General features: G+C 44.2%; 1 protein-coding gene across 2 annotated transcripts in view; it reads left to right on the top strand.

The window, feature by feature from the left end:
- The first annotated feature begins 17,978 nt into the window (after window positions 1–17,978).
- LPIN2 (lipin 2) overlaps window positions 17,979–23,368 on the top strand; it is a 92,696-nt gene continuing 87,306 nt past the window's right edge. The window contains exon 1 of one of the 2 annotated variants that reach the window (XM_079784443.1): window positions 17,979–18,241. The gene's annotated coding sequence lies outside the window, so the exon portion shown is untranslated. The other variant, XM_079784444.1, reaches the window with a different exon arrangement.

The raw sequence follows: 23,368 nt of genomic DNA, 5'->3' as shown, positions 1-23,368 counted from the left end.
ATTTTAGCTAGAGTAGCAAAAAATTTTTATTTGTATTTTAAAATCTGGTCATGCTAAAATCACTCTATCTTATAAACAAGAGACATATTGACGGCCCTAGTTCTGCTAGAATCTGAGTCAATGACCGTTGAAGAACTTTTATGAAGTGGAAGCAAATTGATCTCCTGGAAGGCACAGATACAAAGCTAATTTGTCCCATTTCCACCCTACTTTAATAATACAAAACTACAATAAAGGGAAAAGCTTATCACCACAAGGCTGAGGATATCCAGTAAGTCCTCAGACCTTTGTTGATAATTTAAAGCAAAGTAAGAGACTAGAAGTTTAAAAAAACTCCAAACTCACATTACTTGAAATGTTTATTACAGTGGTGAGTTAGAGAGATATAATTAATATTATTAACATTGTATTAGTTATGTATTATATAGAAATAAATAGATATATAATTGTATATTATTGTTGTATTATAGTCATACTAGAGGCCTGAGGCACGAAGATTCATGCAAGAATGGGCCTTCCTTCCCCTGGCTACTGGCACCACCTTCACTGCAGCCCAGAGCCGCCTTACCACCTTCCCATGCTGCCCAGAAGCCCCGAGCGGCTGGGGTGGTGCGAAACACATGCGTTGTCGCCATGGTTCCCCCGGCCGCTCTGCGCCTGCGTATGCAAATTAACCCACCAGCTTTGTTGGGTTGATTTGCATACTCACTCCTGATTGGCTGGTGGGCGTCATGAAGGTATGCTCAATTTGCATCTTTCTCTTTTACTAGTGTAGATTATATCTCTATAATACATATGTGATAAAGATCAGAGGAATTGAGCTCTCAAAAAATTACATAAGGACCTTAAAATAGTAAAACATTTGGCACTGCTCATTTTTATGGTAGCCACAGTTACAGAAATGCCATGTGTGCTTTGTCAACTCAGGAAGTTTGTTACAAAGACATCATTCAAAATAAGAATTAAACTCTGGGAACTCCCTTTAAAATGAAATGGAAAAAAAATCAGAAAGTGTTTACTTCTCTAGACTTGAAAGTATTTTACATAGAAATCAGGCAAGTCATTGGGAAAAAAATATTCTAACCCAATTCTCTTCTGCCATGGACCTCTTGCACAAGCCAATTATAATTTCACATGGTTACAGCATGACATTCTCTCTCTCTCTCTCTCTCTCTCTCTCTCTCTCTCTCTCTCTCTCTCTCTTTTATGACAATCTCTCTTACTAAAGGTATCCATCCGCCTGTATAGTACACATTCATTTTATGTCTGTTCCACCAAAGCTTTCAAAGTGCTCACCTTGAGTAACTGGCAAAAATTTTGCTAAGCATGTGATGTCTTAAAATTAGTCAATTATTGATCAGAGATTTTTGTAACTTTTCAACATGTGCCTTTAGATGGGAAATATAGGTGAGTTTGACTGTTTTTATTATCACACATTTATTCCTTCAACAAATATTTATTGAGCGAAGACTGAGGACACAAAGATGGAGATTTTCCCTCAAGGTGCTACATCTACCAGATGCAATGACAGGAATATGAATATCATAACATAAACAAGTTCATAAGGAAAGTACAGACAACATGCTATTACCTGAGCTCGGAGGAGGGATGCAATACTAGTTCTATAGCGAGGGGAAGGTAAAGAAGAGGTAAAGTATAGGATTCAGAAAGGCTGGTAGAAGCTCAGGAAATGGGGTAGAAGGTAGCACAACACAGTGCAGCCTGCTGATTCCTGTGTCCAGCAAGATGGACAGTGGTCACTGCAATTCCAACTTGTCATTTCCTGCCCACAGTGTTCCCACTCTGACTCCAGGAAGATGTCAGGACTATTTTTGCCAAGCCTTACAGTACAGGATGTCTTCCAAAGTAGGCTAATTTAATTACCAAAAAAAACCCCACCCATATATTATCAGAAAAGAATGTTGTACCTTCTTGTCTTGTTATTTCCCGACAAGAATCATTTCTTTTTACAATCAAGTAACTCATTTTGAGTCAATTGCTTCTTTATGATAGATGCTGTCAGAATAAATACTGTACATTAAAAGCTTTATTTGTTAAAGATAATAAAGTCTTATGGCAGAATTATGAGGCATATATATATATATATATATATATATATATATATATAATGTTGCACAGCTAGGAAATAAAATCAAATAAACATACTCATATTTGATTTTGCTTTCATACAAAAACATAGTAAAGCACAAAGACAGAAAAAAGGAAAAAATCACCTATAATTCCACTCTATACCATTCTTAACAGTTTCACATATGCCCCCTTTATCTTTTCCCTCTGCACTTATCTATATGATTTTAAATATTTAGAAAGGAAACGCACTTTCTGTCAGCCTCCAAAGCCTCCATGCTTCCATCCGTACCACATGCCTCCAGGTTCTGAACTGCAGAAGTAGCAGAGGAATAGGAAAGAGGACAGAGATGTGAGGATGTTCTGGAAGAGCTGGATCTGGTGAGTGTTAGGTGGTGTGGCTGGGGAAGGAAAGACGGGAGGAATCAAAGACGACTGAAACCTCATGCCTGAGCGTTGGGAAGACGGTAATGTGTTTATCTGAGATATACAAGTCAGAAGAAATTGAATTTGGGATACAGATAATGCATTTGATTTTGGACGTGTTGAATTACAATTGATATCTAGCAAGCAATTGTAAACTCGGGTCTGAAACTGAGGAAACCATCAAGTCTCTATACACACATTTACTAGTAGAGGACATACTGGCCCGGTGTGACCGCAGCAGTGCAGAGTGTATGAGATCTCCCCAGAAAAGGGGACATAGTGAAGAAAAAACCAGGACCAGAGTCAGAATCTTAGTTACCACCCCTATTTCCTGGATGGAACAAGGACCCAGGACAGGGCCTGGAAAAGGGCTGTCAAAAAATGGAAGGAGAAACAGGAATCATGGAAGATGACAGCCCAAGACTCACAGGCAGGTGAGTGGTGATTCTCTCACCAGTGACCTCTTCAGGAGCAGTGACCTTTGCAGAACATGCGGTGGCGTGAGGGAGGAGAGAGCAGAGCTCAAATGCACACTCTTCTGTTGAGAAGTGGTCACTGGGAAGAAGGAAGAGCTGGGGATGAAAGCAGGATAGGAGATGTATGTTTGTAAACAGAAAGCAAGGCATTGTGGAAAAGCTACAGGATGACAAAAAAGAGAGAGTTTTTCCTCGAGGACAGAAGAGCAGGAAAGGAGGCCTGAGGGAAAGGTGAGAGAAAGACGTGAAGGCAATTGCATTTCTTGATATACTTGGGCGGGATTCCAAAAAATGTGAGGAGTAGGTGATAGATGAAGTAGAAGTGCAAGGGTGGGAGGGTTTGGAACAGGATGTGTAAAGGATCGCCTGGTGAGACTGAAGAGGTGAACTGGGTGTAGGAATGGAGGGGCGGGGGGGGGGCGGGGCTGGTGTGTGGCGTGCAGCTTTGTCAGCAGTGTGGCAGCTGAGGCACGGAGCACTGGAAATGCAGTGCTGCATGTACCCTCACATGGGAACCGAGGGGTCAGGGGTCTAGGGTGATAGCAAGAGCTTAGCTGAAAAGAAAGACTAGGCCCCAAACCAATGGAGCCAGGCAAGGGAGGAAAGGTCCTTGAGGGCAGAAACTGAGTCCGATGCCTCATTATAGCTCCCAGCTCCTGGCACGTAGTAGCTTCTACATGAATATTTCATTACAAATGAATGAGCTGAGTATGTTAGAAAGCCTCGAGAAAGTGCCTACTGGATAATACAGGCAGATTCGGAGGAAGAGAGGTCACCTCAGGCCACGGTGGTCAGACCGTTGGGAGAACTCCATACAGAGACTTCCTCTTGGTTTTTTTCCTGCCACTAGTGTGTTGTCCTTCTGATCTTCCTTTTATGACTTTAGTAGAGTTAACGCCTCCTCTTTGCATCTGGCACTGGGTGCTGCACAGTGCAGACATTCCATGTATGTTTACGGAATTGAATGCAAACCAAGCCGTAACTGGTATTTTGTTGCTGTTGCCTGATCGTTTGTCTGGGAGCACAAAGCTCACTGAACAGAGGAATCGCCGTTTCTGCTTCCTGTTGCCGTGTATCCCTTGGCCCTCGCCCAATCTGTTTTGCTCTTTTTACAGCGGCCTGGGCAGCCTCCTTACAATCATGTTAGCCTTTATCCCTTTCATCGTCTGCTGGTCTTTGAAATAAGCACCCCTCAAAGCATACCACCCCAGGGCGGCCCAATCTTGACCCTGAGTGGCCTTTCCCACCTGCCTCCTCACAGACGGTGCCCCTGCCCTCTCTGGACTCCTTCCCAGAATGCTCAGCCTCGATCTCGGCTACCTTCCACCAGGATCTGCTCTCTGTTCAGACGTTCTTGAGAAAATACTTTCTGTTCAACCCAAGCCTGGGCCATCTGTGGGTGGCCCATCCGCACAGTTCACCCGTTTCAGCAAGCAAGAACTAGACCAGACCTTTTGATAATCCTCAAACCTTTTAATTCTGCTGTTCTGGAATTCACAAACTACTTTTCCACAAGGGAGGTCTTTTCAGAGGTAGTTTAAGGGCATGAGACAGCGGAGGTGAAGCTACTAGTACTATGACAGCCATGCAAGAGAAGCCAGAACGGAAGCCCTGACTTCTGATTATATACGCGTTTCAAAGCTTTTCAGTAAATCTTTCATAACTTCCTTTCTTTCCTAAGTAGGAATCCAGGCTATCACAATGGAAGAAAGCACAGAAAATACTGTAGAGAGCCAATCACTAGACTGGACCAAAAATCTGACTGAAACAGAAGGTGGCCTATGGGAATTCTTATCAGATTCTATCCTATCTTATTAAATATTGCAATGGAGACGGGGTCTTATTCACGTCATTAAGTGAATCTATCCAATGTGTCTTGCTACTCACAATCAAAAGTTCTTTGTTTTACGCTAGAAGTCTGACTGATTAGAGGCCATTTGGCACAAAAATAAATCCTTTGTGTGTAAATTTGCTCCCCTGGTGACTGTTATCACTTGTAGATCAGCAAGTGAACTGAGCCGCAGTGCAGCGGCAGAATCACAGAGACAGATTGGTTCAGACCCTCCACTTTCTGACTGCATGAAAGTTAGGTCCCCCACCTCAGCCGCTGGAAAACTGGGATATTGCAGTGTCTACCACACGAAGATTTTGTGAGAATTTGATGAGTTAATTCATTTAAGAAGTGCCCAGGAGAGTATCTGACACTTAGTAGGTGTACAGTAAGGGACTTCTCTTACCATTTCCCTTCATTACTCCCTGCCTTGTTTTCTGGAGGGTAACCTTTCAAAGGGGAAATAATGACATGTTATAGAAGTGGGAAAGGCCTCTGTTCTCCTCTGTAGAACAGAAATCATTTGAACTGTATGTAATCGGGAATTTATTTTTGTGGAATTTTCTTACTTAGTTTACAAAAAAGTTTTACGATTTATTTTTGTGTGAAATATGTTTTTGAGTGCTTCCTAGCTGGGATGTCACTTAGGTGTCCATAAAGTAATACATACAGCCAAAAAGGCAGTTCAGGCTCAGGTTATGGTGCCCATTTTATAGATGGCCAAAGTAACCCTCCCCTCCGGGAGGTGAAGCGCTTTGCCCAGGTCACATGTCAGGTGACCCAGTTACCTTTTCTCCCCGGCCTTTGTGAGATGACTCTGTGGCCTGCTGCTAGAGTATGAGGACAACAACGTCCTCGACTAGGATGGTGAGTGGCAGTGGCAGCTGCCTCAAGCACCTATTGATTTCCTTTATTATGCTGCATGGAAAAACCCACCTTCCCATGACCACCCCCAAGGAGTCTGGTGCTACCTCTGTATCCTGTGAGGTGAGTGAAAGCTTGGCCTCTGACAGGAAGAGGAAAGATGGGAGGGGTGAAGTAGAAGAGAACAGAATTGGGAAAAGAGTCTTGATCTCAAGGAGACTTTCCTAGATGGCAGCTGTCTATGCTTCCAATTCCCATGTTCCTTCTTCATTCTGGTTTGAGTTAAGTTTCAGGCAACTAAATATATAGGATCATATTTTCATTTCATGTACTAAAATAATTAAAGAATCGGATGGCGCCAGCTGGGTGTGGCTCAGAGGTTGAATGTTGATCCAAGGAACCAAGAGGTCATCGATTCAATTCCCAGTCAGGGCACATTGCCTGGGTTTCGGGCTCGATCCCCAGTGTGGGGCATGCAGGAAGGAGGCAGTCAACCAATGATTCTCTCTCATCATTGATGTTTCCATCTCTCTCTCCCTCTCCATTCCTCTCTGAAATCAATAAATATATATATATTTTTTAAAAGAATCAGATGCCTAACAAATTTCTCCATTCACTTTACATAAGAAAAATTCTTTCTATGAAGTGATTTTTACTTTGTTTTTCTCGGGTTTGATGGGGAGACAGGGGGAGAATGTTAGTATCCATTTCTTCAGTAATAACAGTTCCTGGTATAATGTAACTAATCAGAGTTAGCTGAGAGCAGTTAATCAAGCTGGGAACTAATCTTCATTATTCTTCCATTTTGTATTCCACACCTTTCCTTTGTACATTCTGCCTGGAGCACACTTACCTGATACTCGTTCTTGACTTATCAAACTCCCCCCACTTGGGCTTTGATTCTTGAGTCAGGCTTATCTTCCGCTGCAGCCCTCCGGTCCCAAGAACCAGCCCCCTCGCGACATTCCTGTCCTTGGCTCCATTCCCTCAGTGTCCTTCAAGGTGAGTGATGGGAATCCTAGTGGAAATCAGTAATAATCCCTTTTGAAAAGCTCACCTTATTTTAACACAGGTCCCCAATGCTACATCTGGAGTCCATGGTAGGATACATGTTTTAGGGGAGCAGGGCCATTCAGGATTCCATCCATGCTGCCCCTGCAGAGCCAATTGATCGCACAACTGATTTACCTTTGATAAACAGTGGTGAGGACCGCCCAAATAATCTCCTCCTCATGCAGAGATCACCTCGCTTAGCCTGTTGGAGAGAGAGAGAGAGAGAGAGAGAGAGAGAGAGAGAGAGAGCGAGCATCTTTCCATATGACTCCACTGGGATATCCAGAAAAACAACACAAACACTGAAATTCAATGAAGCAAGAACTGAGTTGCAAAGGTTTGAAGAGAAATTAAGTACAGGATTAAGAGTAAGAAAGCGACTTGTAAGGACAAGTAACAAAAGGTCCCTACATGGAAATGTGTGCAGAAATATACTTTATGGATGAAAACTTTGAACAAAAGATGTCAGGTGAAGTTAGGAGCTAGAAAAATATAAAATGAGGTTCTTCCAAATGGTGCCTCTATGGTGTGATGCGCAGAACTTAACTTGGTTAGATTCTCTAACATTTCTGATTTACATAGTGAACGTATAGATGCTCAGTAGTGACCTATGTAGTGTTTACCTTTGAAAAGCCCTATGCTTTTTTGCCTTACTTTAAGTTCAGACTTGGTGTGTTCTTTCATTTTTGTTAAATCAGTGTGTTTGTCTATAGTACTGTGTCATGTTAAAAACAGACAAGACCACTGTCTCCTAAGAAATTAAAAATAACCTTATGGTTGAAAGGTGAAGGACATTGTCTGACTTAGCAATGCTGGGTGGCTTAAACAATAAAAATTTATCTCTTATAGTTCTAGAGGCTGTGTGTCTGAGATCAGGGTGCCAGCACGGTCGGTTCTGTTGAGTACTCTCTTCCTGGTTTGCAGACAGCAGCCTTCTTTTTGTGTTCTCACAGGGCAGAGAGAGAGAAAGATCACTCCATTCAGTCCACTAAGATCACTCCATTCAGTCCACTCCATTCACTCCATTCATACCTACTAAGTGCCAGGTACAATGCTATCTGCTAGGGACACAACAATAACAAAATAGGCAGGGTCCTGCTCTAATGCAGTGTACAGCCCCACAGGGAAGAGAAATGACAAGAAAAGACAGACAATTACAGAAGAAAGCAAACAGGATAAGAAGGTTATCAGTAAAAGTCTCTGAGGAGGGGCCATTTGAGCTCAGACTGGGAATGACCAGCATGTGACAAGATGGGGAGGGATATGCAGGCATGACTTAGGGCAAGATTTTTTTAAGTGCAGGAACAAAGGAAGGTCCTTGTGAGGGCCTTAGTTGGACCTGAGTTTGTCTGGTGCCCTGAGGGGGATAAAATTGGAGATAAGTGAAAACCAATGCCTGGGCTCAGTGCTCTAGTTCCCTTGTTTTCAGAAAACAAGGTTGATTGGCCTGGCCGGGTGGCTCAGTTGGTTGGAGCATTGTCCTTTGCACCAAAGGGCTAGGGTTCCATTCTCCGTCAGGGCACATATCTAGGTTTTGGGTTCTATCCCTAGTCTGAGAACAACCGATTGATATTTCTTTCTCACTCTTTCTTCCTTCCTCTCCCTCTAAAATCAATTAAAACACCCCCCCCCAAAAAAAATATCCTCTGCCCTGGCCAGTGTGGCTCAGTTGATTGTCATCCCACCTATCGAAAGGTTGCCAGTTCAATTCCCAGTCAGGACACATGGGTATGGGAGACAACCAGTTGATGATTCTCTCTCATGTCAATGTTCCTCTTTCTCTCTCTCCCTCTCCCTTCCTCTGTCTCTCTCAAGAAAATCAATAAAAACATATATATTTTTTAAAAAAACGATATATCCTCAGGTGATGATTAGGAAAATAATAATAAAATAAAAAGACATTTATGATGGTGTCTTTGAAATATTGTGATTGTATGGACTGAATGTTGTGTTTTCCCCAAAATTCCTATGTTAAGGCCTAACCTCCAAGGTGATGTTATTAGGAGGTGGGGCCTTTGGCAGGTGATTAGGTCATGAGGGTGGCACCCTCATGAGTAGGATTAGTGCCATTATAAAAGAGACCCAGAGAGTTCTCTCTTCCACAAAGTGAGGATCTGATAAGTCCTCAAGTGCAACCTGGAAGAGGGTCCTTACAAGAACCTCATCTGATCTTGGACTTCCAGCATCCAGAACTGTGATAAATAAACTTCTGTTCTTTATGCGCCATCTAGTCTATGGTACTTTGTTATGGCAGCCTGAGCAGATTAAGGCAGTAGCATGTCTTCAGAAAGTCATAGGTTAATGGGGAAAAAAAAGATTATTGACACTTGTATTTCTTTTCTTATGAAGCTCAAATGAGGTGGGGACTGGGAGGAATAGAAGTGTGGTAGGCAGTTAGACGTACAGGACAGAGCAAGCACAATGGGTGAGGTACAGGTCACCAGGGCAGAAAGGACAATTGTAGGGTGGAACCTCACCCTCAGGGTGCAGTTTGAACCCCCTGACCTTTCCTCCCCAGAGATAACATCTAGGCCTCAGTTGTATTTCAGCTCCAGGCCCAGAAAAGGATCAGCTGCATTGACTAACCCCTTGCTCTGGCACGGACCAATCAATCAGTGGAGACGTAGACCCTGAAAGGACACACAAGGAAAACTGCTGAATGTTCTATTGTTCTATGGAGATCTTCCCCTGGGACCGCCTCTAAAATCTCCACCCTTAAAACCCTAAAGATGGAGGACCCAGAGCTCTCCCTCCCGGGAGCATGCCCTCACCTTTTGCTTTCACTTTTGATTTCCCTTTTCCTTCTCCTTCACCCACCACCAAGGGTGTTACCATCAACTTCCTCACTCTCAAGCTTCAAGGGTCCTTCCTTTACCCCTAAAACTTGTTTCCTAAGCTCACCTCTTTTATGAATTATTTCTACCTCTGTAATTTTCCAAATAAACATTCTCTTACAGTTTGGGTCTTGGCTCTGAATTCTTTCCTAGCCAGAACTCAAGTACCAAGGTTGCTGAACCCAGGTCTGTTCTGATCCCACTGCCTACAACAAAAGCACGCAGTACTTAAAAATAATAATAATAATAATAATAATAATAATAATAGCAATGATCTGTCAAGGGCTTACTATGGGAGATTTTTAAGGGATTTTTATTACCTCATCTACTCTTACAACAAACCGGTGAACTGGTACAACCATTAGATACATGCTCAGCTGCAAGTAATAGAAAACCTCAAAACAGTGCCTTAAATAGATAAAAATGGGGTGGGGTGGGGGATATTTTTTCCATATAACAAGAAGTCCTAAGGTATACAGTCCAGGACCACTAGAGCTGCCCAGTGGTGCTGTAAAGGACCCAGAATACCTCTATATTTCAGCTTATTGGTGATAACTGTGACCCATTGCCCATTCTAGCCGCAAGATCAGTGGCATCGGGAAAAAGTGTACAGTCATTGGTAACTATCTGTTATTGTCATTATTACCAAAAGTATTTACCACTAAAACTTCTGTCCCAGGCATTCAAAGGCCTAGACTATTGGTATCTATTGAGACTTTAAGTTGGGGGACAGTTAGCCCCTAACAACTATATCAGTTACATCCACACAGCCTTCAGGTCCTACTATGGAACAGTGACATGGAAAAAATTTTAGCAAACACAACATTATTAGGAGGTTTCGCTGAGTACAACTCAAAAGTATTTGTAAGACTCTCTGAAGCTTGCTTTCAGGAGCCTTCTATGGCCAAAACAATAACAATGTGAAACTTCCTCCCTGACACTGAAATAGAAGAGGTAAGGCGGTGTCAGCCTGGCATGCCCTTCTACACAGTGGCCCAAATTTAGATTTAAATATGACAACAGGAGGACAGATTGTTTGTTTCCATTGTAAATTCTACACCCCCAGTCTGAATTTCCATTAGTATCTTGTAGAAGCCTTTTAAAGCCCCCCACCCCCACCCCTCTCCCAGGCTGCATCTGCTTCCAGATTGTAGACACACAGAGCTGTGTTTTCTGGCACAGAATCATTAGAGAATTCCAGAAAGTTTGAGGAGACATGAAATGTAGAAAGAAAGGTGGTCATTTGATGGGGTTAACAACAACTCGAGATCTTTCTCCACAGCAACCCTTCCCCCCACCCCCAAACTGCTCTTGTTTCTCACCCATGGAATAGTTGTTAAAGCTGATTTCTGATTGTGTGCAGAAGCATGGGTTCTCTCCTATTGCTTTCCTCCTTGCTACTGTGGGGGTTCAGGACAAGTTGCTTCAAGATGTGCCTCTGTGGTCCGCAGATTGTTTTGAGCAAAAGACAACGTTAGCCGTAGGCTCAAGAGAAACTTCTGACCCTCCCTTAACTACCTAGAAGAACTTGAATTTAGGGCCTTGCCCCAAATTAGCCATTATCAGAGATGACCTCTTTGGACCTATCTAAGGGCAAGACATACTACGAAGCATTTGCTCTTATCATCATCCTGCAATGACCCTTTGAAGCCCCAAGGCACCTTTCCTCATCCCTAGCTCAGGATGTCTTATATACCCATGTTCTCTTTCTGTCTCTGAACCTCTCCAGCATGTGGGGTCTCTGATTCTCTCATGCATGTGGGGTTCCCATACATATGTATTAAATTTGGTTATTTTCTCTTGCTAATCTATCTCATGCCCATTTGATTATTAGACCAGCCAGAACCTTGAGAGTAGAGGAAAGTTTGTTCCTCTCCCACACTACTCCCCTGGTTGTGTCCTGTCTTTATTTTTTCCCTTCCGGTTAAAACCAAAAGTCTTAATAGTGTGTGGTGTGTTTTGGAAGGGAGGATGGAAAGGGAGTGGGATATGTTGGCTGAGGGTGAAGGACGGTTGGGGAAAGAAGTTGTTCCAACAAGGAAACATTTGAGAATCCCCTTTCCAACTGTACCTTTTCTTTCTTCCTGTACTCTTTGAGACAAGTGCTATGTTATTCTCCACCCACAAATTAATAGGCACAAACAGGGTCATCCCTGAGTTCAAAAGTAGTCTGTTTCCTCATAAAAGTTTGTGGAGGGTACTTAGTAACTAACCAGCTCGAGATTAGCTAATATATATATATATATATACACATACATACATATATGCCTAAGTGACCGTTATGACTGAAAGATGGGAACAATTGGAACAACTGGTCGACCGATTGCTATGATGTGCACTGACCACCAGGGGGCACACGCTCAGTGCAGGAGCTGCCCCTTGGTGCTCAGTGTGCTCCCACAGGGGGAGCACCACTCAGCCAGAAGCCTGGCTCACCGCTGGTGAGTGCAGCTATGGCAGCGGGGGCCTCTCCTTCCTCTGCGGCCGTGCTACTAAGCGGCAGCAGTGGTGGCAGGCACAGCGAGGAGGCCGGGATGAGTGGCAGTGGAGCTGCACGGCCCTGGCTGGGTCTCCTCCCCAGCCGCCTGCTGCTACATCACTTCTCCTCCCCCCCCCGCCCCCCCCCCCGCGGGGTTCTGGATTGTGAGAGGGCGCAGGCCAGGCTGAGGGACCCCACCTGTGCATGAATCCGTGCCCTGGGCCGCTAGTTAATTAATAACTACATAGCACTCTAAACTTGCTTAAACATTTATTTAATGAATTCTGAGGATTATTACTGAATGACAAAAGACTCCCCTAGTGAAAACACTGAAACTCAAGTTCTAACAAGGAAATAATCTACAAAGTCATACACTTTCCCCTGATTTTTCTAACGTCAAAAGACATTTGTCTACCTTTAGTAAGCCATTTAGAGAAATGTGAAGGAAATATGGGGGGAACAAGGAAAACATTTTGGGGTTGCCAAGAAAATTAATTTAGTGAAGAGCTTTTGTGAGGGAGAAAATAGGGAGGAGGAAAAGAAGAGGCGTGCATACATCATCAAGAATCATTACTCAGAACTAACACCCCCAAATTGGGGAGGTACAAAGGATTGCTTTTGAAATCTTTTGGAAGGGAGTAAGGAGATCAGATAAACTCTGCAAACACATTCTTTTAAGAACAGTTAACGGTAGTCCAGACATTCCATTCAAATTAGTGGCTATTTTTGAAGGAAATAAAGACAGTAGCTGCTGAAACAAGCAATCTGGAAGCACAAGTTGATATTCACATACAGAAAGTTTTTCAGGCTGGTCTCAGAATTATTGCTGTAACAGTGAAGTGCTGAGGGTTTTCCAACAAGCTGGGGGCAGAGCCCTTCTTAGGTGAGTTAAAATCTCTCCTCCCCTTCTAAAATTATCTTATTATTATCGTTAACAGTGTTTATTTGGTTATAATGTAAAATACATGCTGATGGAAGAGCCCTACAAAAGAGCAGAAAAATCTCAAGGTGCTGATAATAAAATCCTTCTACGAAATCTGCAGAACACATTTTCTCTGAACTGCTCGATTGAAAACTATGAAAGATAATGGGCACTCCAGTGAGTAGTTTGTTGGGGGGAGTCTGTCTCCTAGATGACATCAATTGCCCTCAGAAGATCTCCCCCATGGGAGATCTGCCTACTGATTAGGGCAACAGTCCTAACTGCCTTATGTTCTGAGTTACCCCAGCATGATGAACTGCCCAGGACAGGAGAGATTCAAGCATAGACAGGACAACAACATCCACTGCAGAGATTTCTGCTCCAGCAGCATCCCTAGTTTTACGACCTTGGCAGCACATGACCAGTGAAAATCAGAAAGGCCATGCAATGACTGGAAAAGTTTTTGTTTCCAGGTCTAAGAATTATAACTGCTGATTTAGAAGAATGCAAACAAACCTAAATGGAATGATTTGGAGATAGGTATATTATGAGTAACTTATTAGTTAGAAGAGTGTTCCACTTCTACTCTTTCCTTTTATACTTCTGGCCGATCTTACATTACTTTTTCTCCTCATCATTTGGAAGGATATATATATCTGTACAATGCATTGTTGAAAAAAAAATCGTTCCTTGCAGCTTGTCAGGGAAGTCCTAAGATATAAAAGTTTGTCTTATGAGAGATTAAGGTAAACATAAAGCTTGTGGGCACACAATAACACTAAAAAATGTACAGGTGTATTTCGTTACATTGGTGTTTTGTTTTGTTTTTCTAACTCTTTTGCTCTGTATTTCAAACCATTTTCTCTTCTAATATAAGCTTTTAGGTCTACACATTTTCCTTTAACTCCTTGTTCAGTTTTATCTCTCAAGCTTCCACAAACGGCATCAAATATTTGATACATGGAATTGAAATATTGCCCTAGCTTCTCGATTCCAATAATTACAGGCTGTTGTTGTTCCTTGTGATTAAGCCCCTATCCCAGTGGGCGGCAAAGTCATTAGTCAACAGAGCAGCAAACCGCGGCTCACGAGCCGCAGTTTGCCGACCACTGCCCTAGCTGGTTTGGCTCAGTGGCTAGAGCGTCTGTCTGTGGACTGAATGGTCCTGGGTTTGATTCTGGTCAAGGGCACATGTCCGGGTTGAGGGCTCGATCCCCAGTAGCGGGTGTGCAGGAGGCAGCCAATCAATGATTCTCTCATTATTAATGTTTCTATCTCTCTCTCCCTCTCCTTTCCTCTCTGAAATCAGTAAAACTATTTATTGAAAAAAGAATTGAAATATTGTCATATATCCATATGATTTGTTTTTTTTATCCTGAGTTTCCAAACAGATGGGTGTTTCTAGTTATCTTTTTAAAAATTTGACTCTTGACTTAATTGAATTGTAAGAATATAATACAAAATTTTTGAAATTGGTTGCTGTGCTTTAATGATTTTGTGGTTCCAGTTTTATTAAACTCCCAGCTTAAAGCAGACACTAGGCTTTTACTCCTGCCCCCAAGACTCCCAAGGCGGCAAAAACCAATATTCAAGTTCACTAAATTCAGCAAATATCTTCCTGGCAAAAGCTGACTTTGGGCTCTGCTTACCTCTGTGGGTTCTGGCCTTTATTCTGTCCTGGTGCTATTTCTTAACTTTTTGCCAGTTTATAGATGCCTTCCAGAATATATTTTTAATATTTTATCCAGTATTTTTGTTGTTTTCATTGAAACTAGTCCGGACACCCTAGCCAAGTATATTACTAGAAATGGAAATCTTCATTTATTTTTCATCAGATATTTATTGGGCACCTACTATCTATAGAATAAGTGTTATGATAGTGATCTGTACAAGGTGGACTAGTAGTGTGAGAAAAAGAGACATTGATTGGGGTAGGACAATAGAGGCAACTAATGAAGGGTGGTGGTTTGAGAATCAAGCAGGCCTGGAAACAAAGCCCAGAGTCATGCTCACTAACTGTGAGACCTGAAGTAAGTCACTCAACCTCTCTGTGCCTCAGTTCCTTCATCAATAAATGGGTGTTTACAATAGCAGCTACCTCAGAAGTTTGTAGTTAGAATTACTAGAAGAACTAAGCATTTGGTAATGGCTCAGACAATGCTAACTAGTCTTTGTCCTTACAGAGGAGATGCATACATACAAACAAACAAAAAATATTTCTGTAAGGCTTAACCACCTCTCCTGGGAGCTGACAGAGGGAGACATAGGACCACGTCCCTTCCAACTCCAGGGTGGGGAGACTTGATTTTTTCTCTGCCCGCTTCTTGATTCCCTCAAATAGAACCCTTCTCACGGGCCCTCTCCTTCCCGACTTGGATTGGTTCCTCAAGGAGTTTAGAGTGTTGGAAATTAAAGACAGGAAGGAAGTGTCTTGCAGGCAACTTCTGCTTTCCAGAAGGTTCTTGAGACAAGCAGAATGCTGGGTGCATTCTTATAAGGGAGAAAGAAAGAGGAAATACATGGAGAAAAACAGAAATCAGTATTTTAAAAATTACCCTATTGAAAAGGGAATGGCTAAAGCATATTGGCTATTAGGAGCTGGTGAGAAAATTTGAGAAAAAAAAAAAAAAAGAGCATCCTGGATGCCATGCTAGGGGACTTGGACTTTTTCCTCTAGGCAGTGGATTGTCAATAATTTGTGCAGGGTCAGATCTGCAATTCAGAGTATAGGGTACATAGAACTTTGAAAGAATGGAGGGCAGGGAGCCCAGCTTGAATATGCCTGCAATGAATCATAAGACATGGTGAGGGGAGGCCTGATTGTTAGAAGAGTGAGGCTGCATGGTAATGAAACTGTGGAGGACCCTGAAGGTGGCCACCAAGGCAATTCTGCAGAGAGCTTAAGAAAGTGGAAATGGCAGGACTTGGTGGACATGGAATGGGAGCAGAGGGCAATGAGACTCCCGCCTAGGTTTCTGGCTAAGATGACTAAATGGATGATGGCGCAATTAGCCAAGATCAGCGATTCAGGAGGGGCAGGTTTGAAAGCAAACATGATGGGCCTGAATATGACCTCACTGTGGGCGGTGCTGGTAGAGATGTCTCAAGTCTCTGAGCATGGCCATGTGTGGCTCTCAGAGGAGTTCTGGCTGATGAAAGGAAGGAGTTTTAAGAAGGAAATTGTGGTCCATATTGTCTTTCCCTATTGAAATCATGAGAAAGAAGACCTGAAAGAGATCCATTGCTTTTGACAACCAGAAGGTTGTTGGTGACTTTAGTCTGAGCCGTTCCCGGGGTGGAAGAGGAGCAGGAGCAGGACTGCAAAAAGTGAAAAATGTGAGACCCCTTTCTCCAGGTAGCTTGTCCGGGGCGGAAGTTGTGAGATAAGTTGATGGGGTCCGGGGGAATAAAGGGACAAAAAAGTCTGCATCTTCTTCTCTTCCTCCTCTTCATTCTTCCCTCTCCACCCTTCTTCTTCCTAAGTGATGGAGCTGGAGGGTGGTGAGGTCAGAGGGCAGGTGAAGGAAGAGCTTCCTTCCTCTGACTTTCCACTGGCTCCCCACACACCTCTTAGGTGTCAGGAGCAAGAAGGGTAGGGCTATCATACAACAAATATTTAATGAGTCTCTAGCTTGCTTTAAGTGGTGGCATAAAATAGCGAAGAATGAGGAAGTCTCAGAAATGTGAACCAATCGTTCAGAGTGAGGTGTACAATCTAAAATTGGAGCCTGGGAGGGGTGCCTATAGCTTCCTGAATGGTGGAAGGAAGAGAGGAAGCTTGGCAGAACCTTCCCCTCCCAAGGCAGGAGGTAGTGAAAACAGCCTGGGAGAAACAGGAAAGTCTATGTGGGGGAAATGGAAGAAAGCGAACACTACCAGCACTGTTGTAGGTTCCAGACACGGAGCTAAATTGGGCATTTTATAGGCAATTGTGTGACAGCCTCAAAACAATCCTGGGAGAAAGGCACTACTGTTTCCATTTCATTGATGTAGAAACTGAGGATTCAGCTTTTTTTTTTTTTTTTCGCCCTAATTTCACTTCTCCAGAGACAAATAAAATGCTTTGAAATATGAAGGAAAAATTCCAGTCCTCGTCTTTTAAAATTTTTATTTCGCTTGTGAAGTCAGGTGAAAGGCGCAAAAGAGGAAAATTCCTAGCGTGCGTGGGCCAATGAAACCACCTGCATCTCTGTTGGGCCTTGATTGCTAGTAAGGATGAGGCAAACGTGGCGGAATGCTAAAGGAAGGCCACGGCGCTTGGATGAAGAAGTGGTTGCCAGTTCCTTCTGTAGGGCCAGCCGAGGGGAGCCCCGTGACCCGGAGCCTGTCCCCTTGTCCCAGCACAGCCCAGTCATGCCACACTCCCTCTGTGGGGAGAAACTGTGCCTCCGCTGGGCTCGTACACAGAAGCTTTATATAAATGACTTTTTTTCCCCCAATATCCTCAAAGCTATATAAATTATCATCCACAGGATGCATATGGAGAAATTAAATGGCATTTGAAAGAAATATACATGCACTCCCATTCGTAACTTTCAAGAGAATAGGCCACAAAAAGATAAAAACCGGTGTGCAACAGCAATATACACTGCTGATAATCCATTTGTTTAAAAAGTTTGTATTTAAAAAGGGATGCAATAGAATTTGGGAGCGGGGAAAGGGGCCAGAGAAAGTAACCAGTTAGACCGCTACTGGAGATAAAACGTGGCCAACATTCATGCCCTATACTTTTTTGCACTTTTAATAATATGTATTCGTTTTCGGCAACTGGGCTCTAAGATCCACGTGACGTGCGGCAGGGTTGCCATGGAGACCAGAAGAAACTTTATTTTTAGAAAAGTAACGCTCCGGTTGCGGCGAGCAAGAGAGAGAGGTCGGGGCCCAAGTCCCGCAGCGTAGGAGGTGGGCAGCGGCGTCGGCGGCGCGGAAGCAGCGGGACCCGCCGAGAGGCCGAGAGGCCGAGGGGGGGCGGCGCGGCGGGGCCACGTGACCTGGGCGGGGCCTGCGCGCCGTCCGGCTGCCGCCGCCGCCGCCGCCGCCGCCGCGTCCCATTCATGAGGGCCGCCCGGTTCGCCTGCGGCCCAAGCGGCTCCCGAGGTAGCGGCGGCGGCGGGCGCTGGAGCTCCCCGCGCGCCTCTGGCCTGCCCCGCCCCCTCAGCTGCCCGCGAGCCCGCTCTGCCCCGCAGGTCCTCGCCGTCTCCGTCCCGCCGCCACCTCCCCTCGGCTGCCCGCGGGTGCCGGCGCGGGCCGGGCGCCCACCGGCTGCAGGTAAGCGGCTGCCGCGGTCCTCGCGCCTTCGTCCCGCCCGCGGCGCGCGCGGTGTCCCTGCGCTCGGAGGTGGTTGGGGGCTCCGGCTCGCGCAGGGCTGCCCTGCGGGCCGGACCCTCGGGGCAGCGCGGGCCTCGCCGCCCCTGCCGGCGCCCCACACTGCCCGCCGCCGTCACGTAGACGCGGCCCCGCCGGCGCCTCGGCGGGACGGGCTCGCGGGATGGGCTGGGGCGCGAGCCGGCGGGGGAACATGATGGGGGGACGGGAAGACTCCGAAAAATTCGGGTGCCTCGGCCGCTGCCCGAGGTGATGGTCCTGGAGACCCCCGTCACCCGCGCGGAGGCTCGCGCTGAGGCCGAGCGGAGGGTTGGCCAAGCCTGTCGCGGCCAGGAAAGTGCCGCCGGAGGCCGCGTCTCCATCCCGCCCCCGGTCCTGCGGGGGGAGCGGGGGCTGGGGGAGGGGGCGCCCGCGGCACGTGACACGTGGGGCCCGGGCCGGGAAGTTGCAGTTACCGCCGTGCGGCCGGGTGTCCGCGGGCGTCTCTGCCTCTGGGTTGCGGACCGGCTCCGCAGCGTGAGTCCTTCCTCTCCGCCCAGGCCCCCTCCCCTCGGCGGGCTTCCTCTGAACGGAACTTGCTCAGGTACCTACACTAAGGGCTGCTTCTCTCGCAACTTTGAACCCCGGCGGGTCACCGTTTTCTCCTGACTATTCTTACTGAAAATCTGGGGTGACATTTTGGAGGCATCGTTACAGGACCAGAGAGAGGATCACCCCTCCTTTCAGAAATTGCTGGGACGCTGAATATTTGGAAATGCTCTGAAGTTGTTTTTTAAACAAGCCGCTAGGCTAATTTTAAATGCACATTGGGGGATTATTATTCCAAACCTGTTTTTTGTTTGTTTGTTTGTTTTGTTTTAAATTAAAAAAGAGTCTCTTGCCAAAACCGGTTTGGCTCGGTGGATAGAGCGTCGGCCTGCGGACTGAAAGGTCCCAGGTTCGATTCCGGTCAAGGGCATGTACCTTGGTTGCGGGCACATCCCCAGTGGGGGGTGTGCAGGAGGCTGCTGATTGATGTTTCTCTCTCATTGATGTTTCTAACTCTCTATCCCTTTCAATTCCTCTCTGTAAAAAATCAATAAAATATATTTTTAAAAAAAGAGTCTCTTGCCTTGGGGTCAAGCCAGGCCCTGTTGAAGCTCTTTGCTCAGTAGAGATGCTTGGTGTTACTGTGTATTAAAACTTGGCCTGATTAGTACATGATGCTTTGACAGGACAGCATTGAAATGTATTTTGAAATATTTACAAATTAATTAGTGGCCCATTATGGTTTCTTTGTTGATGGGATGATGGTGATTGTTCTTAGTGGCTTAAGAATGAAAAGTGCGGCAGGTGATGTTGAGATGGGGCAGCCGAGCCCACAGCCAGGTGCAGGTGCAGGGGAAGGATTAGCCCTTAGCTCTACCAGGGCAGGGCCCCTAGTGCCGTGGTCGGCAAACTGCGGCTCTCGAGCCACAGGCGGCTCTTTGGCCCCTTGAGTGTGGCTCTTCCACAAAAATACCACGGCCTGGGCGAGTCTATTTTGAAGAAGTGGCGTTAGAAGAAGTTTAAGTTTAAAAAATTTGGCTCTCAAAAGAAATTTCAATCGTTGTACTGTTGATATTTGGCTCTGCTGACTAATGAGTTTGCCGACCACTGCCCTAGTGCAGCATCCGCACGTGGCCTGAAGAGCAGCCAGCCTCCTGAGTGCTCACGGCCCAAGGCCACGCGTGAAAGAGTGTTGGGCAGTAGGGATGACTTCTTTCACCCAATTAAATGTGCAGTTGGTTGTGGTATATTAAACTGAAGTATCTCCATGCCCAAATGTTGGTAGAGATGGCCATAGAATGCTACCAATGAGATGATCTTAGTATTTGCTGGCACAGGTGAGGACCAAGAAGAGCTCTCTGTTTAAGGGGAACTGGAAATGGGAGCATGTGAAAACCATTGAACACTATAGTAAAGCCTCTGTTAAGAAACAGATAGGGTCAGCGAGGGCTTTGTGTCCTTTATTGCTACATCACCGTCAATTGTAACTTTGGTTTCCTGACTGGACTGTCTCCTACCCTAGACCAGGAGTCCTTGAAGACCAGACGGACTCTGGTTGCTGCCTGGTCCCAAAGGCAGAACCGGCTTTTCGAGGAGCCTCGGTAGAGGTCTGTCAAATAAAAGTAGGAAGCAGCAGACGTGTCCTTTCCAGCGAGTGACCTGAGAGCCGGTAGCGCTTCCTGAATGAGTTCACTCAACTTTCCTGAATTGTGAGCTTTGGATGAATAATCCTGGCAGTGCCAAGCATTAGTGGTGGTAAAAGGTTAAATTAAGTTGATGATCATTACAGTGAATATTTTGCAATGTCTAGTTTAAGTGTTAATATTTAATTTACTTATAGCTTGGTTCTTTTTGTCAGCAATTCTTTCCTCTGGGTATGCTTCTTTGCATATTTCCTCCTGTGTAGCAGCACAGTAACACTTAGCCTGAAGCTTTGTCTTGTTAGGAGGTAGATTCAGCTACCTCCTTTAGGTGCTGAGCAATCTGATCAGGAAGTTTTCCTTTAAGCCTGATGTAAGTCTGTCCCCCTTTTATTTAAATCCTTTCCTTTTTGCTCTGACCCAAGTGGCTGACAGTGTGTGTGTGTGCATGTGTTTATAGTGACTTGCCCAATCACTAGGCAGTGGCTTTATTTTGAAAACCCGTTTTTATCTTTATTATTTCCTTCTTTTATAAGTAAGTTATACATACTCCTGTCTGAACCTCAGAATCTTTTGGTCTATCATTTGCCTTCTTCTTGATGAAATAACTCACTAGTTGGTAAGAAGGTATTTGAATAAGAAGTTTTGGTGGCTTTGATAGCAGTTAGCTGCACTTTTTGGAATTTACTTTTCCTGCCATGGTCTTGATTCTTTATTTTAGTAACATACTATTAAAACACTAAAATATATATACATACATATATATATATATATATATATATATAGAGAGAGAGAGAGAGAGAGAGAGAGAGAGAGAGAGGCACCTATGCTCTTCAAAAGACAAGCACGAGGGAAAGTTACTCACCGTAACTGGGTATTCTTCCAAAGTCAGTGGCTTCCTGTGTGTGGTGGGGCCACTGGAGCTCTGCAGTCCTCACCTCCTGCAGCCCTGCTCCTGATCTGGAACAACAGGAAGCTCTTGGCCCAGCGGTCCGCCTGTGGTCTGAAAGCCTTCCACTGGATGAGTCTGCTCTGTTTTCAGTTTATCAAAAGGGAAGGAGCCCTGGTAAGGTGTTCAGTTGGTTAGAGTGTCATCCCTACATGCCAATGTTGCCAGCACAATCTCCAGTCAGGGCACATATAAGAAGCAACCAGTGAATAAATGCATGAGTGGGTGGAACAAAGGGGTCATTTTTTCTCTCTCAAATCAATCAATTTTTTACAAAAAGGGAGGGAGAACAAAAAAAGAATTCGTTAGGATATAAACTGTGCTGCAATGCAAGATAAAGCCTTTAATGTGACATTTAGGATTAGAATGATGATAAAGTATACTTTTTTTTTCTTATTCGATTCACTGACTACAATTTAGATTCTTTTTATTCTAAAGCCTTTCAGTGCTGTATTTCAGGGATCCTATTTGTCACTTTAGATTGGTGTTAAAATTGTTACTAAGAAATGAGGAAGAAAGGAGCCAGAAATCATTTTTCTTGTAAAGCATAACAAAACAATCACAGCATCAGCTCCCTTTTCTACCTTCATTTCACCCCTGTACAGAGAGTGTGGCTGAAAGGCAAAGAGGTATGATTGTTATAAGTGGGATCTTTCAGATTATTTAGGTCAACTGTATAATTTGAGAGAATACATAAATGCATTAGAAAAGTGAAGGGGGAACTCTTAGAAAGTGTGGTCTTTTAAAAATCCATTTAGAATGTGGTACCTATTTTTGTAACCTTTGAATTTAGAACTTTATTATGTGGTGTTTACATCTCTCTTTAGTGCCATATTTTGAACCTGAGCCATCCAAAATAGGCTTTTCTACTGTTTTGGAGGAGAAACACTAGCTCGCAGAAAAACACACCTTGTGATGTTCAGGAGGCCGGTACATTGCCTTTATCTCACTTTTTGGCATATTTGAATGGTTTAGAAAATCTGTACTTCTCTAATCTTATGAACAGTAACTGCATCTATATTGCCTTTGTTTCATTTCATATTCTTATTTTTGTCTGATTCCCTTATCTTAATTTATTGTTTACTCATATTTGTCTGAGCTACATCAAATTATCTTTTTCAACCAGGCAAAGTATAAATACAATTTAAAGTGATTTATAAATTCTAAGTTCTTTTCAATTCCTAGATCTTTTTATCTTTCCTGTTCAAGAATCTACAATGATTCGTTCTCACCTGGTTTAGCAAATCTAAATTTCTCATCTCAGTTCTCTCAATTCATTTTTCTCCCTATCATCTCCACCTGTCCCAAACATTTAATTTTCTTAAGTACTCACTTTCCTTAATTACCTTCAGAAGTAGGACTCACACCTCTTTACATGTGTTGATATTGTGTTTTTTAGTGTTCTCTGTATTACTTTGTGTTTGCTCTCAAGTCATCTATGACTTTCCTCTAGCTGTTAATCGATATTAGAGTAAATAACTATTGTCCCCTTAATTTTCAGGCACTTGCCTGGTCATTTTGCCTCCTTGGCTTTCTATAAACTGAGCAAAGAGTAGGGGAGAGATGGAGTCAAATGTAAGTAGTAAGAAGCTGGCCTTGAAGGTTTGTCTGATTCTAGCAAAAAAAGTAGGATTTGAGGAGGGAAAGAAGGAATGTTTAAACATGGGCACCTTTGAAATATGGTCATAGGGACAGGATCTGTTGATTTTTAAAAGTAGTTGTGAAGGGGAAAGAGGAAATGATGAATCTTCATAGGTTGCACAGAAGGAGCTCAAATGCAGTAAGCTGGAGTAGTTGAGCTATAAGCCCTGTTATTTTCGGTGCATTGTAAACTTTTTGAAGGTCTGGTGTGCTCTCTCCCATTGTTTTGATTTTTAATTTTTGTGGTCACTTGTTAATTTAGTTGAAATTTTAAGTAACATTATAGGGGGTGTAAAGGGACATGGATTTGAA

Source organism: Cnephaeus nilssonii (genome assembly GCF_951640355.1).
Source record: "Cnephaeus nilssonii genome assembly, chromosome: 11".
NCBI classification, from domain to species: domain Eukaryota; kingdom Metazoa; phylum Chordata; class Mammalia; order Chiroptera; family Vespertilionidae; genus Cnephaeus; species Cnephaeus nilssonii.
Note: the sequence above shows the minus strand (reverse complement) of the source record. Positions and strands in the feature narration are given on the sequence as shown.